The sequence below is a fragment of the Cheilinus undulatus genome, linkage group 5 (assembly GCF_018320785.1).
Source record: "Cheilinus undulatus linkage group 5, ASM1832078v1, whole genome shotgun sequence".
Classification (NCBI taxonomy): Eukaryota; Metazoa; Chordata; class Actinopteri; order Labriformes; family Labridae; genus Cheilinus; species Cheilinus undulatus.
Window position 1 is genome coordinate 6,009,714 of NC_054869.1, and position 14,278 is coordinate 6,023,991.

Below are 14,278 nucleotides of genomic sequence, written 5' to 3' on the forward strand. Positions count from 1 at the left end.
TTCAAAGTTGAACGACTGCTCAACGCTGCAGATCCAGCGCTGTTTCTGTCTCTAAAGTCAGCTAACTCCCCGCTAACTAGCCACGCAGCTGCTGTGTTTACCTTCCTCTCCCTTGCTTCTTGCCGCTGATGCGCATGTGCAAAGGATTTTTCTGAATGGGCACAGGCGCAGGAGAGAGATTGGTCCGCCACAAATACATGAATGTATGGGAAACACTGCCATATAATGCGTTCTCAGAGCACTTTTTTAAATTGAAAATTGAACGTAAAGGACTGAACTGAATACAGGAGAAACATGTTGGAAGCTCCACAGTTGCTAACACATCATCTGTAACATGTTGCAACACCTTCAGTATTACAGTTTTCAAGAAGCTGTCAACACAATAACCTCTAGATAACAACAAAAGTTCCTGTCTCTCATTAGCTTGTCACATGTCTAATACTAGAAGGAAAAACAAAATAATGAAAAGAATATTTGAACATTTCTAATATCCTTTTAAATGTAACTGAGTTTCAACAATAAACACTATTCTGTATATTTTTATTTTTATATAATTACCCCCCCCCCCCAAAAAAAAAACATACTGTTTTGGAAATGATTTGGCGGCCCACTTGCAATACCTCTGCGGCCCACCAGGGGCATGCCCACAGGTTAGGAATCACTGCTATATAAGAAATGAGACTGACAACTTCTCTCATGAAATGCACAACAGCACAACTTTAATGTAGTCGCTCAGATGTGCAAATGGCCTTCAGTATTATCATCAAGTACAGACCCTAACAATGACAAATCTCAGACCACACTTATGTATGACAAGCCGTATATGCTAACCAGCCAAGCCTCTCCATACAGCTCACTGCGCAATCAGTGTTGCCAGATACAGCTGATAGTTTCCAGCCCAAAACTTGTCAAAAAACACCAGAATGCACAAAAACAGCCCAATAATCAATATTTAGTGCTTTTTCTTTTGACGAACGAACAAAACTCCATAAAAGTCCACTGACAGCTTAATTACACCAAAAATAACTCCTCTAATGACAAACAACAACAGCCAACCATCACAACATACTGATTTCAGGTGCATGACCACCTCCTGCATCTCTATTCCTCAAAAAACGGCAGATCTTATGAAGCTCAACAACATAACAGAATTCATCTGTATATTTCATATCATTGATACAGCAACTGGTTAGGGTTAAACACACACTCCACTTTCAGAGAGATAAATACACTTATCACAACTATTATAATTCACAGGAGACAGACATGATTGTATTAGCTCACCTTTAGATGCTGGGGGTTGCTCCTTTAACACACTGATGAAGAGCACAGAAACATCTGATCATAACAGCTGTCTACATCAGCGTATGTGGCAGCTGGGTGTGCAGTACAATAACATGAGGCTAATTCATAACTCCTCTCACCAGAATGTTTTGCTAGCTATAATGTATAATACTGAAGCGTTCCACTTTTGTTTACTTTATCAGGACCCCCACTCTTCCTATACAACAGGACGTTTTCCAGCTTTGTAAAAGCTTTCGCTAACTCAGTGCAGGCTACTGTGGGCCGTAGCCAACGCCAAAAATAACAAAATTTGCCGTCTTTATTGGTCTCCGAGAGTTTAGCTCTCTTGCAGACACGCACACACATAAAAACATACACGGCACGATGTGCACAACCATCTCTCGCTTGCGTGCTCTCTCCCAATCACATCACGCCTCCCTCCATTGAACTCTACAGGATACTCAGAGTGACTGACAGGTTACAGAAGCGCTGGGTGTTTACTGGGGGGAGGGTCTATGCTGACTGCAGACAGTAGATCCCATACAGCCATCCGTGCCGGGCGGCTGTGTGCCACAGCACGGAGCGGAGGGGAGAAAGCGATGAGGAAGCTTATGCCCTTTTTGGCGGATTTGATTTGAGGGGGCAAGGCATTTGTTTGAGGGGGCGTTGCCCCCTCTTGCCCCTGCGTATAGCCGGCCCCGCTCATCACTGCCTTGTTCTGAATGCCTGCTGTCCTGCCCTCTAAGGACATTTAATGTCATCATATTAGTTCTGTATTTAGTTAAGTTGTGTCTTCAAGGTTTTACTTTTATGGCCTTCCATGGCTACCGTAGTTCAGTCCAGAGAAGCTGGGCAGACTGGAGTCAGCTGGAGTCAACCAATGCTAGCAGTCTTACTCGCAATTTCTGCATAAGATGACTGCACTGCGAACCGAAGAGCCGCGGGTTTTCTCCGACCGAAGGCGAGCGACATCGCCTTCGGTCGGAGCCTACATCGCAGTGGCGCACAGCCTTGATCTGTCGGCAGAGCTCACGGGAGAACTGTGAGTTCATGCAGGAATATTAGCTGAAGGGTTAATTTTGGGGTTATTTTACCATCCATTCCAGCATGAGTCAATGATATTATTGCTTCCTCCATTGGGTGAGTACATTAGGAAGTTAAAAGATTGTTTTCTAAAAGGATGTGTGGTTTTATGTAAAATTCTTTAGCTAAGTGTTCTCAAAAGTTAACTTTCTCTTGTCAATGGCACCTTGGTAGCTCTGTGACCCACTGACCTCTTGGTGACCCTTTCCTCTTGCTGCAGGATGAGACGTAATGTTGATGGTCAATGAAAACTCTCCTGACAGTAAGTGAAGACAGAAGTGTTGGCCTTTAAACGCACATACACAAGACATCAAAAATGGGTCCAGTCAACCCGCCTTCGGTCGGAGCAAACCTGTGGCTGTTCGGTTTGTGGCACAGTCATCCCATTTAGAAATTGCGAGTAAGACTGCTAGCACTGGTTGACATTAGCTGACTCCAGTCTGCCCAGCTTCTGGACTGACCTACGGTAGCTGTGGAAGGGCATAAAAGTAAAACCTCGAAGACACAGCTTAACTAAATACAGAACTGATATGATATTAAATGAGGGCAGCACAGCAGGCATTCAGAACAAGGCAGTGATGAGCAGGTGAATCTACCTCATTACCAGCTTATTATTTTTTTCTTTTCTTTTTGTCCTAGAGACCGCAGATAGAGCTAAAATTAGTGGACCCTTTGAAAAGAGAGAACTTCCTTTACCGGGGTTTTACCATGATCTAAACAGATACAAAAGCAAATGATACACTATCGATAAAGCATTTGTCATTCTTAAAAAGAATAGAAAGTATGCCCATGGCGCGCCGGTAGTCGAGTGGTTAAGGTGCATGCCATGTATGCAGGCGACCCAGGTTCAAATCTGGCCCGTGGCACTATTTCCTGCATGTCTCTTACCTGTTTCTGACTCTATCCACTGTCCTATCCAATAAAGGCCAAAAATAAATCTTTAAAAAAAGAAAAGAAAGTATGCCCATAAATGTCTGATTTTGAGCAGGAAGTAGTTGAGTTGAAGCAACAGCAGTGCATTGAGACTGTGGGTGCTTTTCAGTAACATTGTTACCTTCAGGGTTAATTTTTGCATTCCCGTGTATAATCATGTTTGAAGGGATGGAGAGAGGAGAGTGGAGGCTAGGCAGAGCTTAGAGTGGAATATTAATTCTGACCCTGAAGGTCTGACTTAAAAAAAAGCTTCCAGTCTCACATTAGGCAGGGTTCATGATATATGAATGTTGAGGTCCTCCAAATTTCTACACCACATGGAAATAGAAAATGGGCCTAAGCAGCCTGCTGGGTGGCAGTGAACACATAAGACAGGCCTTTTCTTTTCATCTTTATTCCAGTGTGGGATAATGGAGCTCTCACAGATGCAGACCCTGCAGAACTGCAGCATCAGCAGATGGAGGGTGGATATACATGGAGCGAGTTCAAGCAGCAGAACACAGGGATAGACGTGATGATCATCATGGCAGCCTGTTGTCTTTGCCGTCTGCATTTGTCATTAACACTTGCATGACCCCCCATGGGAAGGAGATGATTGCATTATTGGATTCTTTAAGCGTTTGGTAAAATCAAGTTGTTATTGTATTGTATTTTACCACAGCTACAAGATGACAGAAAACACTGATAGTGCACCCAGAAATTACTACAAAGCAGCGCTTTAAGTGGAAAAAAATAAGTGCCGGTACTCTCTTCTCACACAATCCCAGGACCAATTTGGGCTGTATGGAGCAAAAATCATTTCTTGGTAGTAATTTAGCTGTATGGCAATACATGATTCATACTTGAACATATTTAATCTACAAAGAAATAACAAAATAGTCACCTCTAAGTCAAATCCACATGGATCAAATGTCCCGCTGTCACTTTTATTAAAGGAGAAATATTTGTGACCAAAGCCAGATAAAGTTCCTGCAAGTCGGCATTCCAGTGGTTGAGAAAAATGGATACAAAGCCGTTTTCCTCAAAATGATCATTTTTCATTTTTTCTCATTTTATGCAAGTCCGTCATTTAAACTACTCATTCGATGAAAAAAGTAACACAAATGTGATATTTAAAAGTGTTAATTTTGTGTTTAAAAATGCCCTCTTTTCGTAGTTTCAGCGGGGAGATTGAAGGGAGGGGAAAGCGAAACTGCTGGGTGATAACTGGCCACTCAGTCTGCCATTGTCCCCAGTTTCGCCCATTGAGATGGACAATAACAAACAGGCATGGCTCAAACTCCAACCCCCGTCTGTACGTAACTACAGCTGTTTGTAGTTATCACCTTTATCAGCAAGCCTCAAGATGCACCCTGCAGCGAAGAAAAGTAGAAGAGACATGAAGAAGCAGCAAGAATTATCAACAGATTTGGGAAAACTTAAGGATCACTTGACAGTTAAAGTTTGACGAAGGCGGATTTCCTATGAGAATATTTTGATGAGTGTCACCAGCCGATTCAGACGCTTGGTTTGGGTGGACTTTATGTAAATGTGGCTCTATTGTTCACGCCCATCACCTGGCCTGCCTGAAGGTAGGAGAAGTCCTGAAACTTTGAGCCTGGTTTTCTCTGAACAAACAGCAACTAGAAGTTAACATTCAAATGAGCATATCTTTGTAAAGTATGCTCAGATTAAGGTGTATGATACACCATTTGAAAGCTTGGAATCTGCATTTTCATAATGTGTAAAAAAATCAAAAATGACCTCGGACGACTCGCGGGAGTTTTTACCAGCTTTGGTCACATTTTACCCTTTTAAGACAAGTTTATTTTGGTCTCAGAGGTCTATTGTCTAATGTATTTTGTCTTTACTTTAGATGTTTCCCAGGATGACACAGACCTGCTTCAATTGAATGGAACATCATGCACCTGTGCAGCAAAAAAGTTCTGTGCAGCCATCTTGTGGCCATGCTGTTTCAGAGTGCACATTACAGCATGATGAAGGATGGATTTGTTTCACACATCCATCTGGGAAAGCTTCAATAAGAAACGTTTGAGAAAAGGCAGAGAATTTGAAAACACTCAGTGTGATTGGATGAACGTTATGTCTATCACATCTCTATGGGCATAAGCATACACAGGCTAGGGTCATTATTATTGCACCATCACACAGTCGGCCACCGTTTTTTAGGTAATCAGTTTGAATTAAAAGCCCAGCTAGGGACGGGCATTGCAAATTAGCTCAAGCTACAAATGCTGTAGTATGTGGCAACGGTTTACTTGCTTCATATTTGTCCCTGTACAATTAAACATTAAATAAATAAACATTTAAGGGATGTTTTTAATGATCAATATAACAGTTTTTTTTTTAATAGTTCTTACAGTCGATTTAAAAAAGAAATTTAATAATAGGCTTTGTAATTAATAGTAATAGGCTGGGGTAGCTTTGATTACAAAACACATTCACTGTGGCATTGTTTCGATAAGCTTCTGCAAAGTCTCAAGATTTATTTCCATCCAGTGTTGCATTAATTTTAATATTGATGATGGGAGAGTCTGACCACTACGAAAAGCCTTCTCCAGCACATCCCAAAGATTCTCAATGGGGTTAAGGTCTGGACTCTGTGGTGGCCAATCCATGTGTGAAAATGATGTCTCATGCTCTCTGAACCACTCTTTCACAATTTGAGCCCGATGAATCCTGGCATAGTCATCTTGGAATATGCCTGTGCCATTAGGGAAGAAAAAATCCATTGTTTAAGAAATGAGAAGTTACTCATTGCATCAGCTGGGTTTAAATAAGTTGTTGCCAGCTAAAAGATAATCGCCCATGCAGTAATTATCCAATAGGAGGCTCGTACCTATATGCTTAGTTAAATCCAGGTGGCGACTTTTTTTTTGGCCAGGCAGTGTATATACATAGGCGACAATTAGTGCAAATAAAAGTGGAAAAATGCATTCTCAACATTCTCAAGTAACATATTGTTATTGCACATGACAGACACGCACAAATGCCACTAAGGCTATTTTTTGAAAACAAAACACCACTCTAACTCGCTTTCCTTTTACTCTCTTCCTTCACTCCCCTTTCTCACTAGTCTTCTGCCAAAGCTGCTGTTGTCGCGGTGCTGTTTGACATTACCGTAATATATATACCACACATCATATACTGCGGAAAAGCACAGATTCTCAGCGTTGAAATTTTTTAGATTGAGCAAACTTTCAAGGAGTTACAGTGTTGAGAATCCGTGTAGTGGTCTCGTGATACTGCTGGTGTTTAGCTATGGTGTTTTGCTATGAGTGCCCACATCATATGGTTGTGAGTACAGTAATGAACCATATACGTGTGCCTGCCCACAAATCTCAGCTTTCCAACGCTGTTGGAATTTTTCTGATGGACAAACTTTGACAGAGTTACGGTAATAATACTCTGGACTTATAAAACACAGCTCCGGTGCCGGGTCAGACATCTGTAAAATCTCTGACTCAGAGCATGTAAAACATGTGAACTGTCTGGCAAAACGTTAAAAAAGCCACTAAGTACTACTGGCAGGTTCAAGGTCAGCTAGCAGTGACTGGACTGAGCTAGTGCGATTTTCATCACTGACACTGAAGAGGACATTACAGTTGAGAGCGTGGAGGGATGATGAATTTATCAGAGATGAAAGAGAGGCTAGACCTTCACTATTTTGGCACCTTCAAGGATGTGTATCTCTAAAAAGATAAATGGTAAGGTCTGAGCAGAATGCAGACATGATCACGTGACTAGAGGGATGCATGAAGGGGTGGAAAGTAACTTTTTACATGTACTCAAATTACTGTAATTGAGTGGCTTTTGTGTACTTGTACTTTTTGAGTACTTTTCAAAATCACTTCTTTTACTTAAGTACAGGGAAGTTTTGAGAGAGGTGCTGTACTTCACTACATTTTAAAAAGCATCAAGTAATGAGTTAAAAATAAGAATAAAAGAAAAAACAAGGAGGTTCTAGCTTTCTGTCAGCAAGAAAACGACCAGAAGTTTGACTTTCACAGCACATTATGGTAAGTAGCGAGAGAATGAGTCCATATTTCACCCTGAGACAGCTGTTACATTTGACTTTAGGTGAAGTGTCACCTAATAAAAAACAACCTGGTTTTAGATTCATATTCTCTTGTAGTTATTTCATATTAAGAAAAGATCATTTTTTACTGTAAAATCTCCTCAGGTATCAAAAACAGCTACTCAATACTTTGACTACATTTCATAGGACTTTTTAATTTTACTTCAGTAGATTTATAGATTGCTACTTTTACTTCTACTCAAGTAAATTTTATCCAAAGTAGCTTTACTTTTATTTGAGTACAATAGTCTAGTACTTTTCCACCTCTGGTTGCATGACATCATTATTTGCAGATATTAAAGAAGCAGTCATCAGTACTGGCAGATACAAACATTTCGGCCGATCGTACAATCAGTTTATCAGCTGTGAATATCTGGTGTGTGTTGTTTGTAGACATTGAATGTATGTATGATCAATTCACTGGATTTTTAGGCTTGACCAACGGGCCTACATCAGCAAACCTGTTTTTTTTTTTGCTCATCCTCTTTCCTTAAACCTTTTTTTTTTTTTTTTTTTTTTAACTTTTAGTGTTGCACCTTTTGGTGTTTTAAGGGCTGGGGTTTTAGTCTTGAATAAATTGTATATATTGGTATTAAAATCAAATTTGTAAAGAGGAGCATATCATACAAATGCAAAAAAACTGTCAACCTATGTGGCTGTTTTCTTGGGTCTGTACAAAACAAGCAGTGTGTCTTAGGCTACTATGATTTAAAGACTAGGCTATATTGATTTATTTGTATTATTAGCTTCTACTGTTTTAGGCATTTGCAGCTCCTGTGTTTTGTGCTTTTTACTTGTACATAGTAGAATTTTATTAGGATGAAAATGTTCAGCTGTACAGCTGCACTTGTCCAAACTTGCTTTTATCTAAGTGCCTGTATGTGTAAATTTGTCTGTATTATTTTCCAAGTGTCATGATTTGGGAGGGTTTAATGTTAATGAATTAATATTTTTCATTGGAACTAGTTTTGTTTGATAAAGTTCAGACATATAAATTTAACAACACATTGGTTATTTCCTACATAACTGATGATAATTCAGTTAAATTGTTTTTAGGTTATTGGAACCAGGGTAGAGCCCTCTTAATTATGCTGACAACAGCAGCTTTCTGCAACAGCTTACTGCATTTGTCAACTTTGCTTTCCAAGGACTTCAGGATGTCTGATAAGCTACACAACCTGTACACAAGTATGTCACTTACAATTCAGCTCCAAGGCAAGCATCATTATGCAACTGCTTTAATACAACTATTTTCATACCTGCTTAACTGCTCTCTGGCATCTTCTCTTGTATGTATCTCATTTATGTTGCTATGAAGATGTAATGAATATAACATTTTCAATTTCCTTAACCAATTATGAATCCATCAGCTGTACAAGTCAAGGACATCTTTTCAAAAGAGGAGTCTTAAAAGGGATTATGAATATGAAGCAAGTGGATAAAGAATGTTTTTAACATCATAAGACAGTAACAGGAAACTTAAGTTACTGTTTTCAAACATTGATCAAAAATATTTTACCTCTCGTCACACACACTGGCATGCAAACAGATGCCATCCTCCTTAAATAATTGAGAACACAATGGACAGGACACCTGTTAAAAGAAAATACATATCCATTTAAAATGAAATAGGGAATTTAGAAATACTGTTTCTGAGGTCTGATATGATGATGTGTTCTTTGATGAGTCTAGATCATGTAAAAGAAGTCTCTAGTTCATTAATTTGTAAGTGCCAAGGTCTTAAACATTGAACACAGCTTCATAAAACCTAAAACAATAATCCACCAGTGAAAATAATCTGTAATAAAAAAAAAACAAAAAACACTTGTGTGGAATTGCACTCTGCTCACCTGAGTCTCTGTGATTGATGTCTGAGCATCATTACAAACCTGTAAAAAGTGATACATACTTTCACATATATGAGAAATAAAATCATTATCCTGACGTTCTAAAATATGTAATGCTGTGTGTGGTCTCCACTATATGATTTTTATCAGCTTACCTCAATTTCATCTAACAAGTCGATAATGTTATCATCAGTATGGGTCTAAATAATAAAACATTAAGACTGGGAAATCAAAACAAACAATGGTAGCAAACAGATGTCTTATTGACAAGTTTGCAAGTAAGCTGAAGGAAACACTGCTAACATGGTTCCACCATCCAACAGTGAATACATAACCTTGTTAGTGTGTTGATGAAGTTATACATTCACTATTGGATGGTGGAATATATTCATCAACACATTGACGATACCAACCTTGAACAGGCAAACAGAACATTGCTTTGTCATAGGTTCCATTAGTAAGCCATACCTCATCACTGACTTTAGATTGGGTACAAGTCTTCACATGCGGGCTGAGGAGCTGCAGTGGCACATACTCCTGGCATGTCAGACACCTGGCCTTTGGCATTGCCTGGAACTCAGGAGCAGTGAAGGGTAGGGGAGAAACATCCAGTGTGTGCTGTCCAGGCACAATGAATAGACCGCCCTTGCCTCCCCAGGACTTCACAAGACTTGCCCCTGTGTCCCCTTCCTCTTCAGGGAACAACAAGTTGAGTTTCCTTTGACCCAATCCTCCTGTTTGGGTTAAAATGTTACAGTTTATTTTGTTCTACCCTAGTTGAGAGGCTTAAATTTTACATAATTGTTGTAAAAAAAATAAAAATATTTCTTATGCTTGGAAAATAAGAATGAGAAAGCTATCCCTTGCTTTTTAGCCATGGCTTTATGAAGCATCCAGGCCCCTTAAGTTCAGACATCTTTGGATACGCCTACATATTATGTCAGTTATCTGGATGGATATGAAGGTAAATGGGTTTTAGGAATGTAAAACCTCTGAGCACCCAACAAATTATTTCATTAACTCTGGTTGATGAGATCTCTTCTCGGGGCTATGTGGGGATGTAAACTAATTGATATCTCCCGAGTCTCAATAAGCACAAGTAAAAATTGCTGATTCATATGGTGCATTCATGCGCTCCCCAGATGGTCCCCTTTGCTGTGTTTAGAAGTCATCCTAACAACTTCTAATAGACTTGCAGCCTTATTGTGAGACAACCAGTCATATCAGACTAGACTTTTTGGGAGTGGATAGGAGCTTTACTGAGTGTTTCAGTTCTAAAGGCACATAAAACAAGCACACCTTTGCAGTGAAGTCACTTCAGTCACAAATCAGTTTTCCAAAGCTGATAATCTGGAGGGTGGTAGTGTATATTTTTATTGGTCATGTATTTTGGCTCAGAAAAAATCTTTCAGTCCCTGTAGATGAATGACTGAATGAAAAATGACTGAATGAATAAATTTAAAGAGCGTGTGCCTTCACTTCAACCAAAGATACCACACAATAAGAGCTGTTGAAGCAACGACCAGAGGTATAAATGTGATGTGCTTTTTTAACATTACAACATGTAAACCCGTTCCAGTTAACCCAGATTATAAAGGTTCAAAACAAAAAATTTAGCAAACTCTGACAGCTTCAATTACTTCACAATGAGCAGGAATACATATATACACACATACACATATATATCACATTATTATATTGATAGCACACGAATTCAGGATTAATGTTAGCATTTATCTAATGAATAGTAAATAGTTCATTTTAGAGGCACAGTGTAGGTCTACCCTGTTACTGGATATGCAGTTTTAGTATAGTTTGACTGTCTTAAAGTTCAAAATGTGCTTTAATGGCATGAATGCTTGACACCTTTGTTGCCAAAGCAGAATACATCAAAAACAAATACTAATAATTATTATCACAATATTAATACTACTAATAATACAATACCAAAAAACACAAAGTTATTGACTATTATAAAAGTTATTAATATCTCTAATGTGGTGACATTCAGAGATGTTTTAATGCTGTAGTAGGCTCTTCGTGCCTTATCAGTGAGGGAAGTTATAGCTTTGTCAAATCTCCCTGATGCACTGATGACCATGCCCAGGTAGTTGTACTCCATTGTAAGCTGAAGTGTGCTTCCTCCGATTGTAAAATTATGTTTTGATTTATGGGATCTGGCCTTTTTCTGAAATATCATGATTTTTGGTAAATTGATGTGCTCAGTCTTAGAGAGAGTCTGCTGTAGTCCATGATTTGTTGGAGACAGCAGAACCAGGTCATCTGCATACATGAGAAATTTGACTTCTTTGTCTTGAAGATCTAATCCGGGACCACATGACAGTTCTAAAGCAGTGGCAAGATTGTTAATATAGATATTGAAAAGGGTAGGGGATAAGTTACATCCCTGATGTACTCCTCTTTCTTGTTTAAAGAAGTCAGTTCTTTCATTTCCCAGTTTTACACAGCATTTGTTGTTGGAGTATTTAGATTTAATTAGGTCTTACACTTTGCCTGCAATCCCACACTGAATAAGTTGATAGAACAGGCCATTGTGCCAAAATGTGTCAGATGCCTTTTTGAGATCTACAAAACAGGCTAATATTTTCCTTTTTTGTTGTTTATATATGTGATTTTGGATGAAGGTGTGTAAGGTATAAATATGGTCAGAGGTCTGATGGTTGGCTAAGAAGCCAGTTTGGCTTTTAGACAGGACATTATGCTCAATGAGGTATGACAGTATCCTGGAGTTCAAGATGCTACAGAATAGTTTGCTGAGGTTACTGTTAACACAGATTCCTCTGTTATTACTGGGGTCGTATTTGTCCCCATTTTTAAAAACAGGAGAAACAAGCACTTCATCCTAGTCACAGGGAAATGTCCACCAGCGAGCACCAAGTCAAAGAGCTTCAGCAAAACAAACTCAAGTTTGGCATTACTGTGTTTTAACATTTCTGAGCTTTTGCTGTTTATACCACAAGCTTTACCATTTTTAATGGCTTTGAGTTTGTCCTGTAATTCTTTCCATGTGATGGGATAGTCAAGGGCACATTGGTTGTTTTTAACAGCCTTCTCTAAATCTTTAAGATTATCGACTATTGAGGTCTGAGTGGGATTCAAGCCCTTACATTCTGGGTTTTTATACAGCCCTTTGGACGTAGTTTTTCCAGGTATTGCTGTCTTATATTACAACAATAATACAACAATATTTTGAGTCATTTTTACACCATTCTATACTTAAAAAGTAGGGCAGAATAATATGGGTTGAGTACCAAAAATGTATGATATTTTACATATTTAGCACACTCAAGGAAAACTGAAGAAGGTTTTGTGCTGAAACGTGTCTGTTCCTTATCTGTTTACTATTTAGCCAAGGTTAATCTGAAAATATCAATAGTGTGGATGCTCAGCATCCCACTAATAAACAGAAGGTACTTATGCTTACATAACAAGATGAGCGCTGAGTGAAGAAACCCACCCCATTACGCCCTCTACGGATACTTCCTAAAGGATGGAATGAGATTTGTGTCATAAAGATTCAAACAAAACTTTTTTCAGTATCATACAAAAATTTGCATTTGAGAACAAAAAAAATGTGATCTAAGCAAAAAAAAAAAGTTCACACAGAGTAAAATTTCAAAATTGCTAACAATTAGTCTTTACATTTTGAACATCTCTCTTTTACTTAGAGTTCAATTTTTGTTTCTCTCTTGCTGAGGAGACTTTTTCTCTTGCTTGTCTTGTTTTGCGTTTGCGCTCCACGATCCTTTGTTTGTGTCGAGTTTTTGCTTGAGCTTTGACACAATTGTCACATGCATATCCCTATATGCCAGCGAGTTTTTGAGTGACGACTCGGTCACTCCGGATGCTCCAGAAGTTGTTGTTCAGCTCACGTCTGGGAAATTAAAGGAAACCAGCGGACTATTGTTTTTGCATCAGTTTGACTGAATCATTGATGCTTTATTAAATCTAACGATTGATTAAACAGATTTATTTGTCAGTGCAGTAATAGATGTTGTATTGTTTCGTACACATACGGGTTTTATCAGTTTTTCTGGCCACTTCAAGTGTCTTCTTCGCTTTGTATGTAAATAATGCTGACATCACCAGTTTGTCCATTAGCTCAGTGGTAATATAGATGTCTGTCCCTTGGGAGACCGGGATTCGCAGCCCCATTGTTTTATAATTATTGATGTCCATCTGGTATCTTTTTTAAAAATGATTTCTGGAATAAAAAACGCTATGAACCCCTCTCTGTGTCCTAACTGGGCTGCTATTTTACAGCCTAAACAACAATATTTAGTGTAATATTAGGCTGTTAGGTAACATATATTCTGTGATGACGTGTGACGTATCCGTGCTCAGGCCTGGATGTGTTGGACAGTGTGAGTGCAGGCCAAGGGGGCGGCAGGGGAGGTTGGTCAAATGGCTTTAACACAGTACAAGCACAGATTGCCTCGTGTGAGTGCCATAGATGGCGAGTGCAGTCTAACCTGTCGCTCATGTGCCCAGTACACACACCCGGTTATCTGCCCAATAAAGGGGCTCAACAGTTAACACTAGTACAAACTCTTACCCCGAATTTCCATATAAAGCATGCGCGCCGTGGAACGCCAGTGAATCAAACTGCGAAGCACTTCGCTCCCTCTCTAGTCTATCAGCATTTTCATAGCCGGCGCTCTGGACCAGCAGCGGCGCGTGCCTGGAGTGCCACTCCGCTCCGCTTCGTTTCAGATATGCTGCCGGTCTATTTCAGCGCCGGCCGCTGCCAAACCTTGTAAATTCACTGCCGTTCAGAAATCATCACTTTAGCAACACTACGTCTCATCCTGCAGCGAGAGCAAAGGGTCAACGAGAGGTCAGTGGGTCACAGAGCTTCAGTGGCACCATTGACGAGGAAAAGTTAACTTTTGGGGATATTTAGCCGAAGAATTTTGCATAAAACCACAGATCCTTTAAACAAACATTAACCTTTTAACTTCCTAATGTACTCACTCAATGGAGGAAGCAATTATATCATGGACTTATACTGGAAAGGATGATAAATTAACCC